This window comes from Gorilla gorilla, chromosome 14 (genome assembly GCF_029281585.2).
Source record: "Gorilla gorilla gorilla isolate KB3781 chromosome 14, NHGRI_mGorGor1-v2.1_pri, whole genome shotgun sequence".
In the NCBI taxonomy this organism is placed as follows: domain Eukaryota; kingdom Metazoa; phylum Chordata; class Mammalia; order Primates; family Hominidae; genus Gorilla; species Gorilla gorilla.
Genome location: NC_073238.2, coordinates 24,409,195 through 24,423,462, shown reverse-complemented (window position 1 = coordinate 24,423,462; position 14,268 = coordinate 24,409,195).

The following is a 14,268-nucleotide window of genomic DNA, read 5'->3' as shown; positions in this document are numbered from 1 at the left end:
TTTTTTCTTAATATTTTACTCCTTCCCCCAGTCCTCTGCAATGAGTATGTACCAGTTTTATAACTAGAAAAAAATTTTAGCCAAAAAGAAAAATAATGCATGTTTGCTATATAAAATTCACTACTGTAGTATATATATATATATACATATTTGGTCTTTGTCCCCAGTTCCTGGCACTGAGCTCCTAAACCCCTTGGAACTTCCTAAGCAATGGGAATACCTTTTGTTATTTATAAGAAGCCCCTTTTGGCCATCCCAGAGTTTATGCTAATGAGGTGACTGAAGGTGAGCACGGAGGCAGTTTCAAGGAAGGAGCTGGCCACGCTTAGAGTTGTGGAGTTTTCAGCCCCACCCTTAGACCTCCAAGGACAAGAGGGGGACCGCAGATTGATCCAATCAGCATTGGTCAGTGATTTGATCAGTCATACCCATGTAATGAAATCCCATACGAAAACCCTAAGTAACGGAGTTAGGAGAGCTTCTGGGTGCTGAAAGCGGCGTGCACCAGGAGAGGGCATGGGCAGTCAGCACTACTCCCCTCTCAGACCTTGCCCTATGCACTAAATAGGACTGACCTATGTGACCAATAGGAAATGCACAAATGGTGGAATGTGACTTCCAGGGCTAGGTCATAAAAAGACAAGCACGATGTTATGAGGACATCAAAGCAGCCATATGGGGAGGACCACGAGGCCTCCTGCCAACAGGTAGCACTAACTTGCTAGCATGTGACTGGAAGTAGATTCTCCAGCCTCAGTCAACTCAGTCAGGCCTTCAGATAATGTCAACCCCAGACATCTTTTTGTTGTTGTTGAGACAGGGTCTCACTCTGTCACCCAGGCTGGAGTGCAGTGGTGCAATCATAGCTCACTGCAGCCTTGACCTCCGAGGCTCAAGTGATCCTCCCACATCAGCCTCCTGAGTATCTGGGACCACCAGCACACACCACCATGCCTGGCTAACTTTTTTATTTCTTATAGAGATGGGATGATATGGTTGGGGTCTGTGTACCCACCTAAATCTCACATTCAATTATAATCCCCAATGTTAGAGGTGGGGCCTGGTGGGAGGTGACTGGATCACAGGAATGGATCTTTCATGAATGATTTAGCATCACCCTTTTGGTGCTGTGCTCATTAGAGTTCTCACAGTATCTAATTGTTTAAAAGTGTGTGGCACCTCCCCCCTCTCTCTCTTGCTCCTGCTTTGGCCATGTAAGGCGTGCCTGCTTCCCCTTCACCTTCCACCATGATTGAAAGTTTCCTGTGGTTGCCCCAGAAGCCGAGCAGATGCCATCATTATGCTCCCTGAACAGCCTGTGGAACTGTGAGACAATTAAACCTCTTTTCTTTATAAATTCTCCAGTCTCATGTATTTATAGCAATGTGAGAACTGACTAATACATAGGGTCTCACTGTGTTGCCCAGGCTGGTCTCAAACTCCTGGGCTCAAGTAATCCTCCTGGCTTTGCTTCCCAGAGTGTAGAGATTACAGGCATGAGCCACTGAACCTGCCCCTTTCCCCCCAACAACATCTTGATTGCAACCTCCTGGGAGACTCTGAGTCAGAAGTATCCAGTTAAGATGTTACTGACTTTCTGAACCACAGAAACTGTGAGATAATAAACATCTATTGTTCCTTTAAGCCTTAAGTTTGGGGCTTTTTTTTTTTACACCAATATATAACTAATGTCCCTAAGATTGAATGCAAAATTGTGTTACATACACCTGAGAGTGTTCTTCTGGGAAAAGAGTCCATAAACTTCAAAAGATTCTCAAAGGCCAAGACCCAAAAAGATTAAGAAACATTGCATCAGACAATAAATTGTCAATGAGCAAGGTCCTGTCCTTTTAGACTGGGTTTTGAAATCACCCATCCCACAAATATATGATACCACTTAACTAGTTTTTCAAGATATTTCTTGTTCAAAGATGCTCCCACTTTTTCTTTGTGCTCAAGTCCTAGATAAACCTGGCTAGGGGCAGGAGGTATGATTCAGGAGTTAGTGAGCCGGGAGGGCTCACTGTGCCTGGGAAAGCCAGCTTCTCATGCAATTTTTGGAATATGCCTTGGCTCAGAAACCTACCTCTCTAGGCACAGGATCCAACTTATATGTTCAAGATGCGTGACTGAGCATGTGAAAGTGTCAGAGGGATCAACCTCACCATTTTACATCTACTTTTCCAGTTGTGGCCCCTACAATCATCAAAGCCCATTCAGCACCATGCTCCTCCAAATTCTGCATGCGACTCAGCCACACTAGTATCTTTCTTCATCTATAAGATGAAAGTAATACAATGCACCATGTAGCAAACTCACAGGAGACCCTAGAGATCAAATAATACTGTGAAAGCCACCAAATGAATATTTTAAAATTGTATCTCATTTCTGTCAAGATGAGATATCAATCTAAAAACAGGATAAATCTTTGTAAGTACAAGAACATTAAAAAGAACATTAAGTTTGGGTTAAAAATGCAAAACTGCATATGCAGGAAAATTACGTTTAAAAAAAAAAATCCTACACCTACAAAAACAACCAAACAAAACATTGATGATACTGGGCTGAATCACTGAATGGTAAGAATATGAGTGATTTTCTCCTCTCCTATTTTTCTCAATACCTTTTCTCTATTATCTCCTTTTTTAAATAAGCAAGTATATATTGTTCTAAACTGAAGATAAATGATCATGAGTAGCACTTTCCCAGGCACTGTCCTAGTTGCTCTGCATACATCATCTCATTTAATCCTCACAACAGTGAATGGGGTCGATTTCATTACAGCCGCATTTACCAGACAAGGAAATGGTTTTCAAGGTTAAGTAACCTTCTCATGACACAGAATGTGACTAAGAGTTTTCTTATTCCATGGCTCACACTAAATGTGCTCTGTGAATATCAGTGAGAAGTAATAAAGTACTGACTGGATCTTCTTGCCCACCTGGTCCTAAAAGAAATGATGGGGAATCTATGCAGTCCCAAGGTAAAAATGGGAACTGAACTGAGCTGCCACAGCATGCTGAATAGGTGGAGTCCAGGCCAACTAAGTGCTTCATGGAACTTAAAGGCTCCAGAGGGAAAGCAATCAGGAAGGCACTTCCACAGGCACATCGGTGACAACTTCTGGGGATTCTTACCTGTCAGCCTTCAGCCAAGGAAGGACAGGAAGTGGCATGGGCTAAAAGATCCTTTGACCTCTTTCCAGATCAAGTGATAGGAAAACACAACACTTGAACCTTTTCAATAAGGACAGCCAGCACTTACTGAGCCCCAGCCAGGTAACTGACACTGTTCCAAGTACTCTGCTTGTATAACCAGCTTTAACCTTGCAACAGCCCTCTGAGGTAAATACTCCTAGTGACCTCACTTTACGGATGCAGAACCTGAGGCAAGGAGTTAGGGAGTAAATGAAGCTGGCTAAAGACACTTGCACTGGCCAGGCACAGTGGCTCATGCCTGTAATCCCAGCACTTTGTGCTGGCCAACATGGTGAATCCCCAGCTCTACTAAAAATACAAAAATTAGCTGGGTGTGGTGGCGCACACCTGTAGTCCCAGCTACTCAGGAGGCTGAGGCAGGAGAATCGCTTGAACCCGGGAGCTGGAGGTTGCAGTGAGCCGAGATTGTGCCACTGCACTCCAGCCTGGTAAAAGAGTGAGACTACGTCTCAAAAAAAAACAAAAACAAAAACAAAAACAAAAACAAAAAAAAACTAAGCATCAGTCAATAAATCAAAGAACAAGTTAAATTCAAAGAAAGAAAAAGGAAAAACATAACAAACCAATGAAATACAAAAGAAACACACAATAGAATCAGCCAAGCTAAAACTTGTGGTTTTTTTGGTTTTCAGATAGGGTCTCATTCTGTTGCCCAGGCTGGAGTGTAGTGGCTCAATCACAGCTTAATACAGCCTCCCCCTTACAGGCTCAAGCGATCCTCCCACCTTTGCCTCTCAAAGTGCTGGGATTACAGGTATGAGCCACCATGCCCTACTAAAACCTGGTTCTTTAAAAATACATTATAAAATTCACAGACCTTTAGCAAGATTTGTAAAGAAAAAACATTCAAAAAACAATCTTGCACAGGAGGACTGTACTACAGATAGAAAGACTCTGAAAGGAAGTCATAACTTGCAGGCCAAGAACGATGGCTCGCACCTGTAATCCCAGCACTTTGGGAGACCGAAGTGGAAGGAATGCTCAAATTCAGGAGTTTGAGACCAGCCTGGGCAATATGGCAAAACCCCGTCTCTACCAAAAATACAAAAATTAGCTGGGCATGGTGGCACGTGCCTGTGGTCCCAGCTACTTGGGAGGCTGAATCAAGATGGTGGCTTGAGCCTGGGAGGGGGAGGCTGCAGTGAGCCATGATTGCACCACTGTACTCCAGCCTAGGCAACAGAGTGAGACCCTGTCTCAAATAAACAAATTCATAATGTAAAATTATGAATACCTTTATGCCAACAGACTTTAAAGCATAGATGAAAAATCTTTTTTTTTTTTTTTTGAGACAAGGTCTCATTCTGTTGCTCAGGCTGGAGTGCAGTGGCACAATCACAGCTCACTGCAGTCTCGACCTTCCAGGCTCAAATGATCCTCCCACCTCAGCATTCCAAGTAGCTCACACTATAGGCACCCACCACAACACCAAGCTAATTTTTATTTTTTTTGTAGAGGTGGAGTCTCACTATATTGCCCAGGCTGGTCTTGAACTACTGTAGTCAAGTGGTCCTCCCACCTGAGCCTCCCAAAGTGCTGGGATTACAAGCATAATCCACCATACTTGATGAGATATGAATTTCTAGGGAAAAAAATCAAAATTGACTCAAAAAGTAGAAAAAAAACTTACATAGATTAACTATACTGAATTTCCCATAAAGAAATTTCCAGGCCCAAGTGCCTTCACCAAAAAGTTCCATGAAACATACAAGAGAAACAAACCAACCAACCAAACAAAAAAAAAACAACTCTGCCACCAACACAAACAGAGAATAAAAAAAGAAGACTCCCCAGTTCATTTTACAAGGTTAAAATAAAAATAACCTTGATATCAAAACCCAACAAGGCAAGTGGAAGAAAAAATATTTACAGGCCATCATTATTCAACATGGATCAGCAATTATTTTTAAGATGTACTGGCCAGGTGTGGTGGTCATGCCTATAATCCTAGTATTTTGGGAGGCCCGAGTGAGAGGATGGCCGGAGCTCAGGAGTTTGAGACCAGCCTGGGCAACAAGGCAAAATCCCGTCTTTATAAAAAATACAAAAATTAGCTGGGCATGGCAGCACACCTATAGACCCATCTATTTGGGAGGCTAAGGTGGGAGGATCACTTGAGCCTAGCAGGTTGAGAATGCAGTGATCCCTGATCATGCCACTGTGCTCCAGCCTGGGCAACAGAGTGAGACCCTGTCTCAAAACAACAACAGAAAGATATGCTGACCGCCTGTGATGCTGGCCAGGATGGCGTATGCATGCTACGGCCTGTCATTTCCACTGATCACAATTTGAAACTCTGGACAAAATATAAATAGCAATGACCCAAGTACTCTGAAAAGTAACCAGCAGACAGGTTGGGAAACGTCAAAACCTGAAGAATTATCTGGATGGCGGTGGTGAGAGATCATATTCTGGGTCATAAAACAAACCCTAAAGTTAAACAATTAAAATTCAGTGAATTATTTTCTCTGATGACAGAATTAAACTAGGAATCTAGAACATTTCTAGAACATCCCCAAATATGAGAAGTTAAATGGCGTACTTCTAAATGGCCCATAGGTCAAAGAGAATATCTTAAGACAAATTGGAAAACAGTTTGAACTTAATAAATATGACATCATCTTATCAAAATATGTGCTTACAGGGCAATTTATAGCACTAAATTATGAGAAATGAAGCATCAAATCAATAATGTAAGCATTTACTTTAAGTAAAAAAAGAACCAAATAAACTCAAATCAGGCATAAGAAAAACAGAGTAAATCAGTAATATTTAAACAAAGACAGTAAAGGAAAAAAATTCAACGAAATCCAAAGTTGGTTCTTTGCAGGGGTGGTGGGAGGTGGAAATCAATCAAATGAGGAAGCCTCTAGCAGACTGACAAAGGAAGAAGAGAAAACACAAATTGCCAATACCAGAAATGAAAGGAATATTACTACAAATCCTGTAGACACTAGAAGGCTATAATGGATACTACAAAAACAAAACAAACAACTATATGCTTCTAAATTCTACAAATTAGGTGAAATAGATCAATTCCTTGAAAGACAGACTACCAAAACTCAAGAAAAAACAGACAGCTTGAACACCCCTGTATTTATTAAAGAAACAGAAGTGGCACAGCACTTTGGAAGACAATTTGGCAGGTTCTGATAAAGTCAAACGTACATGGACCATGTGACTCGGCAATCCTGCCCTTAGGCATTTGCACAAGTGAAATGAAAACCTATGCTCAGACAAAAAGCACTTTGTGAATTCCAATCCACTTATAATTTACAAAAAAGTGAAAATAGTCCATATTCCTCCAATGACAAACCAATAAGCAAACCATGTAGTATTTATACAATGGATTACTATTTGGCAATAAAAAGGAATAACTGTTGATACAGTACATGAAAGTAGCCAGACTCAAAAGGCTACATCCTGAACGATTCCATTTGTATAAAATTCTGAAGAAAAAGCAATGCTAGAGGAACACAGATCAGTGATTGCCAGTTTACAACGGAAGGTTTTACTATAAAGGGCAAGGTAATTTTTGGAGTGATCATATAATTTTGTAATCTACCAAAAACAAACATAATAAATGGGCAGATAAGTAAAGTTCATGGATTGGAAAGTTCAGTATTGCAAAGGTCTCCCAAAAATGACCTATCAATTTAATCCCAGTGGAAATTCCAATCAGTTTTGTGAAGGCTGCTAAGTCAACTCTAAAATGGCCAAGAATAGACAAGATCACCAGAGAGGAAGCAGGGAGGTGGACACAAATATCTTCTGATTGATGAGTGAAATCATTAGAAGGCCAGCAAAAATACAAGTAAGCCAGAATTTCTAAAGCACCACAAAAGAACACTAGTTAGTAGTGCATATTGGTATCTCCCAAATTTGTTGTAAACATAGGCCTTTAAAAAAATATTAGAAACTGATATTTAAAGAGATATAAACTCATATTAAGCTTTTAAAAAATTCTAAGCAAGGGCCTCACCTAATTTCATAAAAGGTTGTGTGGAACCAACCGTTGCTGCAAACGATGTGCTGCCCTGAGATGTGAGAATCCCAGTGGTCCCTCTGGGTCAACAGCAGCTTCCACGGCTGAGCCCAAACTCTGATACATTATCTATCTACAATCTTTATTTTTAACAATTTATATCAATGCTACCCATAAGGCACAGAGAAGCAGAAATGTTTATGTGGCCTCCTGCCAAAAACAATCACTTGCACTTATTTCTAGTACTCCAGAAGACAGTAATAGAAGTGTTTCAATTTAGAAAAACATTTACAGCAAAGAAAAAAATCTCTGTAAACTTCCTGCTTAACCAATCTAGTGAATTGTGATGAGCCATATAAATTCATTTAGCCACCTTATGAAAGACTTAATCCAAAGTCACTTCTAACTTCTAGAAGAGCTAATGTATTATAATCACAGTTGTGAAAGACTCAAAGGCCAGAAATGTCAAGGTGTGGTCTATATCCTAAGTCCAGAAAAAAAACAAAAAGCAACATGTACAGGCCAAATGATTGCCAATTTCTTCTGCCTACGTCATCTTTCTTCACTATAGCCTGAAATTACATTTCATGTTTGACAATTCTCAGCAAGGAGACAAAACAAGCTTATGAGTAAAATAATAGAAAGCAGAGCCACAGAGAGGACGAGAGGCAGGAGTCATCTCCCAAGTCCAAGTTCAACTTCTATATTATTAGACAGGGCCTCAGTGTCTTTGAACTGCAAGGAATTAATATTGATTGTAGCATGAGTAAAACCTATCTTCTACTCATCATGAAAAGTCACAGTCGTTTTGTTTAAAGACTCCAGAATTATTATAGGCAGAAACAAGAAGGTTACACACCTATTTGGTGAAACGAGGAATCAGGAATGAGCATTCCCAAGAGAATACAATTACAAAAGTAAAATCACCTACAGTTTTTGGGCTGCTTAAAAAACCCAGAAAGAAGTGCCAAATGAGAAAATAATCAAATTCAGTGGAAAAACTCACTTGAAGGTATCATGGTCAGCTGGGTTTCCACCCCTTTGTTGCACTTCAAATCCTGTGTATTCCACAAAGACTTGCTCCTTTCTAAAGGCTATGGTTCACGTTCAACAGAATAGCAGCAACCACCATGAGCCTGAGGGCTGGCTAGTCTTTAGTATTCTGCCTTATTCAAAGAAATGATCATTTCCCTCATTCCTAAAGATCTCCCAGGTCCATTACAAAAAAAGGAGCAGCAGCCAGGCCCAGTGGCTCACACCTGTAATCCCAGCACTTTGAGAGGCCAAGGGGGGAGGATCATCTGAGGTCGAGAGTTCAAGACCAGCCTGGCCAACATGATGAAACTAAAAATACAAAAATCAGCCGGGTGTGGTGGTGTGTGCCTGTAATCCCAGCTACTTTGGAGCTGGGTAACTGGCAGAGGTTGAACAATTTGCAGGTCTCAGAAGACAGGAAAATGTGGGAAAGTTTGAAATTCCAAGAGACTTGTTGAATGGCTTTGACCAAAATGCTGATAATGATATGGACAATGAAATCCATGCTGAGGCAGTCTCTGATGGAGATGAGGAACTTGCTGGGAACTGGAGCAAAGGTGACTCTTGTCACCTTTGATAAGATGGTTGTTGAGGAGAGGTCTTGGCAAGCGGTGATGTGTGAATGTAGTGAGGGGCCTGAAAACGGAACTCAGAGAGGACACTGGGTTTTAGAGGCTGAAACTACAGAAAGTCCGCTGCGTTCAAGGCCTGCTTCCACCAAAATCTAGCAGTGTGGCCTCAAGCAAACCATTTCACTTCTCTTGGCCTCAGTTTCTACATCTGCAAAATGGGATTTATAATCCTACCCCAGCCCACAGAATTCAGAGTTATATGAGAAGGCTAGAAGAGCTCACCTACCAAGGGACTCTTTTAATGGCAAGGTGGGGAAACTGAGGCACCGAGAGGGCTAGGGCTCTGCTAGCTGTCACCCAGAGTCTGATGGACCTGCAATGAGAAACCAGAACTCCTGCCCCTAGTTCCCCCGGCTTTCCTCAGGCTGGGGAGTGAGTGCGATGAATAGAAAGGGCAAGCCCTCCTGCTGTTTCTCTCTGGACAGGGGCGGGATGCTGGGTGAAGGGTGAAAGGAAGAGGCTGGAGAAGGGAGAAAAGCTCCAGCTCACACTAAGTCTGAAATTTTTTAAAATGCGGACTCCGTGGCCCCTCCCTTACCCGCCCCATTCCTCTCTGAAGTCCTGGTTGTGAAGGGCCAAGTCCCAAAGTCTGCTGCTCCGCCTCTCTGTGTGCAGAGCCACGGGGCCTTCACAGGCTGCAGTGGGTCCCGAGCCCCCAGGGCTGTGCCCGCTGGTCCTGACCAAGATCGCGGCTGCCGAGGTGAGTCCAGCGCCAAGGGCACAGGGCCAGGGCAGGCAGGGCAGGGCTACCCGAAGCGCATAGAGGCTGCTGGTGTCAACGTGACGTCTTCTGGGGCGCCTGGCATCCCTAGAAGTGGAAGCCGCTGATGAAGTCAAAGCTGCCTCCTCCTTCAGGAAGACTTTGCTCCCATAGCTGGCGAACAGGAAGCGGAGCAGCGCCAAGAGGATCTGCGGGCGCTGCTGAGGGCTTCTTTGCAGGGACAGTGCAGCAGGCAGCGAGGGACAAGACTGCACGGCAGCCCCCCATGGCCAGGGGAAGTTCAGAACCGGAGTCACCCGCCGCCCGGCGATTCTCCATCCCTGGATCGGTTCAGGGGCATTTGGACGCTGTGGGGAAGTCGCGGTCTGGGGATATTGGGTCCAGCCTTCGGGTAGAAGCAGGTGATAAACGCAGTCAGGCCAGCCCGGAGCGTCAGCCACACTGCGGTGCCCACGATGCCCAGGGTGAGCGCCACGAGGCGCAGGAAATTGGCTAGGGTGGGAGCTCACTGGTAGGCGGCCCTGGAAGTCAAAGATCTGCTGCTCCAGTGCTGCCACCAGTTGCAGGCAGCAGAAGGCGAGGAGCGTGTGGCACCCGCGTACTCGCCCATCGCGGACCTCTTTATCCAGCCTTCAATAATTATTCTTTTTATTATATTCCATGATTATCTACTTTTCATAGAGAGCAGCTGTCAGTCCAATAACACACTTAACAAATGATATACCTAGTCCTCAAGGTTAACAAACACATGAAGACCAGCCCAACCCTGAAAATCAGTTTGCAAACCTTCGCTATGTCTGATGCCATTCCTAAAAATTTTTAGGGACAAGTTTTGTTTGTGGCAAACAACATAAAGTGGGGTGTGTGCTGAGCCCAAAGCTGACTGATTGCTCACAATTACTCATAACTACCCATTGACTTGATTTTATCAAACTTCAGACAGTCTTGTCTCCTCTCCTCAGGCCCCTGGACCTTGGCTCACCACCTAAGACTGAACAAGCACTAAAGGACAGACCAGCCCGCTAACAGCCCACTCCAAAAATGAGCGGGACTCCCAGAGAAACTATTTTTATTGGAGCATCCTGGTTTTGCCGCCTGCTCACCCCACTGCCTGTCCTTCTCTCCAAGGAGGCTTCTGCCAGCCCTGCTTGTCCTTCCCTAGAAAAGGAAAGCCTTTTCCTGTTTGATCCTGAGACACCTGTAGATTGAGTTTGGAATATTCTCCCTATTGCAGTAGTATTTTTGAATAAGTTTTATTTTTCCCTACCTCTGGTTGATTTTTAATTAATACCAGTAAGCTTGGATGAAAGCCTGCACACCTTAGGGGTGTGTGTGTGTGTGTGTGTGTGTGTGTGTGTATGTACTTTAGCATTACCATGAATGTAATAACAGTAAAATCAAAAAAACACAGATGGATAAGCAATATGTTGGACTAGTATGAAAACGGCATTGCCAGCAGTGATATGATTTTTTTTCAAAATGGTACGCTTTTTGAAGTATAATCTTATTTTAACCTAAAATCTTACTATCAGAAAATGCAGTGTACATTAAAATGTTCTGAACTGCTTTTATTCATATATTAAATGGTTGTACTCAAATATCTACAAATTTGTTTTTCACTTATGTAATTGTCTTATAGAATGTTCAAAAGTCATGCAGAATGTGAGACAATTTTCTATTGAATACGATTGCTTTATCATTGCAAGACATCAAACATCCCTGTTTCCTGCCAAATAAATGTACAATAGCAATAAATGTAAAGATGTGTTTTGTAAAAAAGATATATTTATGAGTTAAAAAACAAGGATTTTAAAACTTGAATTGTTACAGTGAATATGTCTTAATACAGGCCAGAGTCATTTAGGTAAAAAATTACCTCACATCTATTCTTTGCAGTATCACTTAAAGGTGTTTATTTAGCGGCAAAGATTTTTTTTTGTGCCTAGAGGCAGATATTTTGCCCCATGGCTATTTACGGTATGAAACTGTATTTAAATGAGTGTACATATATAAAAGCTGCCATTCTGCAGGTTATCAAGATTAAAAAATAAACAAATAAAAATATTTCTGTTTTTCTATGAAATGTCTTTACTCGAGTCCAAATGTAGAGATATAAAATGCTTGAAATTCATAAAACCAAGTGTTTCACATATTTCCGTTGTGATGGCCTTTGTCCTACTTTTGTTAGTGAAGCAGGCAGACTGCATTTTTCCCTCTCATACACCTTCAAATGGTGGACAGAAAAATTTGATAAAACTTCTAGGGCATTATCTGATGAAACACATTAAACACTAAAGGAGAAATACAACTTCATTGTTTATAAAAGACGTATAAGAAGGAAACCTGCATACATATATCTATCAGTTTTGTATTTTCAAGAAATATTTGCCTTAAAATGAACTTCATTAGAATATGTTTTCTCCCACAGAGCCAAGGAAAGTAAGTTAGACACAGGATCTGGAAGTCTACCTGTGTGATGTAATTACATTGAAAACATTCCACAAATAACGCAGAAATGTATCATTGTGACCCAAAATATTCTCTAAATTTTCTCAAAGCAATGTGGCCACATCTATTATCTTTTACTATGACTAGTCATCATTCCATGCATTTGAACATTACCTCACCCATTTGCAGCCTCCTATCTCTGCAATTAATTATGGCTAACATTCTCAGCAGTCCAAACATCTTGCAAGTGACAGCTTGAAAAAGCCTACCAGAATGATGTTCACTCTGCCACCTGACTAGCTTGTCTCCCATCTAGACATTGCAGTATGTAGAAGAGTGCTTTTAGTATTATAAATTTGATCCAACACGTGTTCAATTAGATGAAATCTTAAATATTGCACTACATGTGAATTGGGAAAATGTTAATTTGCTTCTGTAGTTTTAAGTGTATTCTCAGAGGCAGATGAAGACGTATTACATCACTGAGTTCAAGACATAAAGTAAATAGAAGAAAAAAGGTGTTATTTTAGTTTGGTTATGTTTATATTTGAAGTTTTCTTTTCCAGATTTAGGAGAACCTACTAAATACACTGAAGAAAATGTGGTAGCGCTGGGTTAAATATCATACCTTATTTTTTGTTTATTAATTCCAGGGTAGAGTAGAAAAATATGCTCTCTTACATAATATAAAAATGATATGGGGAAAAGAAGTAAAAAATTAACTTAGAGACACCATTAATTAATTTCTTTTATAAATGAAACACTAGATAGTTTCTATTTGTTTTGACAAATAGAGAATATATTTAGAATCAATGCTTTATTTCTTGGAAAGTGGAGTAAAAAATTTAAATGTAGTATTCAGATTGTATTATAACTATGCACTACAGATCACATACATTTGTCTTTTCTTTGTATTAGACATTATTTAATGGTAAGCATCCTTTCAAGGGCTATTTTATATAAGTAGTAAGGTATCTGGAATTTCTGAAATAATAAAAGTGACCTAAATCACTGTGTTTGGTAAATTCACAATATCCAAATAGCAGGAGGGGAGTGCTAGAGGTAGGGAGGGGAATTCTCATGTTCTCATTATTCCCAAATAGATTCTTAAAGTCTTCTCACTGGACACATGGATGCACCTCTGTAATACCCAATGTCTTAGCCACAACTGTCTGCACTTTTTAATGAGATACATTTCAACATTATTCCTTGTCACCTCAATATCAGATACTTTCTCATGTAATCTTTTACTTCTGAGGAGTTGAATTCTTGATCCATAAACTGAATCCATAGCTATGTATCTGTGGATGTTTCTAAATTATGTGAAAATTTTGTATATGCATTTTTCAGGGGAAAGTATCAAATCACCCACCTGGTGATTGTAACAAAAACAATCACTCCTGTTGATATTTAAGTCTTAATTAATTCAGAAAAATTTGCACACACCTTAAGGTCAGATAGTATTTTGTACCCTACATATAAAAACTCCTTTTTTTTTTTTTTTTGAGATGGAGTCTCACTCTGTTGCTCGGGTTGGGGTGCACTGGTGTGATCTCTGCTCACTGCAAACTCCGCCTCCCATAACATTAATGATCACTGATCACAGATCACTGTAATGAATATAATAATAAGGAAATATTTTAAAAATTGTGAAGATTACCAAAGTGTGAAACCAAGACACAAAGTGAGCACAGGCTGTTTGTTAAATGGCACCAATAGACTTGCTTCACCAGGGTTGTCACAAACATCTCATTTGTAAATAAAAGAAAAAATGTTCCTATTTGTGAAGCACAATAAAGAGAAGTGCAATAAAATATGTTTGTATTAATTTGGTTAACTTTATTCCAACTTAATGTAAATTAGTTTTAAAACAGTTTATAAAATTCTAAAATGAACCTGGCAAATTTAGAGCAATAATAAAATGATTTAAATTAGAAAAGTCTTTTTTAAAAAGGATAAATAACAAACGTCTCATTGGAATTATTAAAGTTTCAAGTTCAGCTCTGAGGTTCTTAGAAACTAAAGTAAAAAAGTATGACCAGTTTCTGAAGTCAAGATAAAATCATACAATCTTTAACTTAGAAAATTATCTTCTGTGTTGTGTCCTAAGCATAAACAAATGTAAGGACTTGCCCTGACACTCTGTAAGTAGTTCCACTCCAATACGCCCTGCAGAAATGTTTCCTGGCAAGAACAGCAAGTCAGAAGCCTTTTCAGCATGGCAAGGAG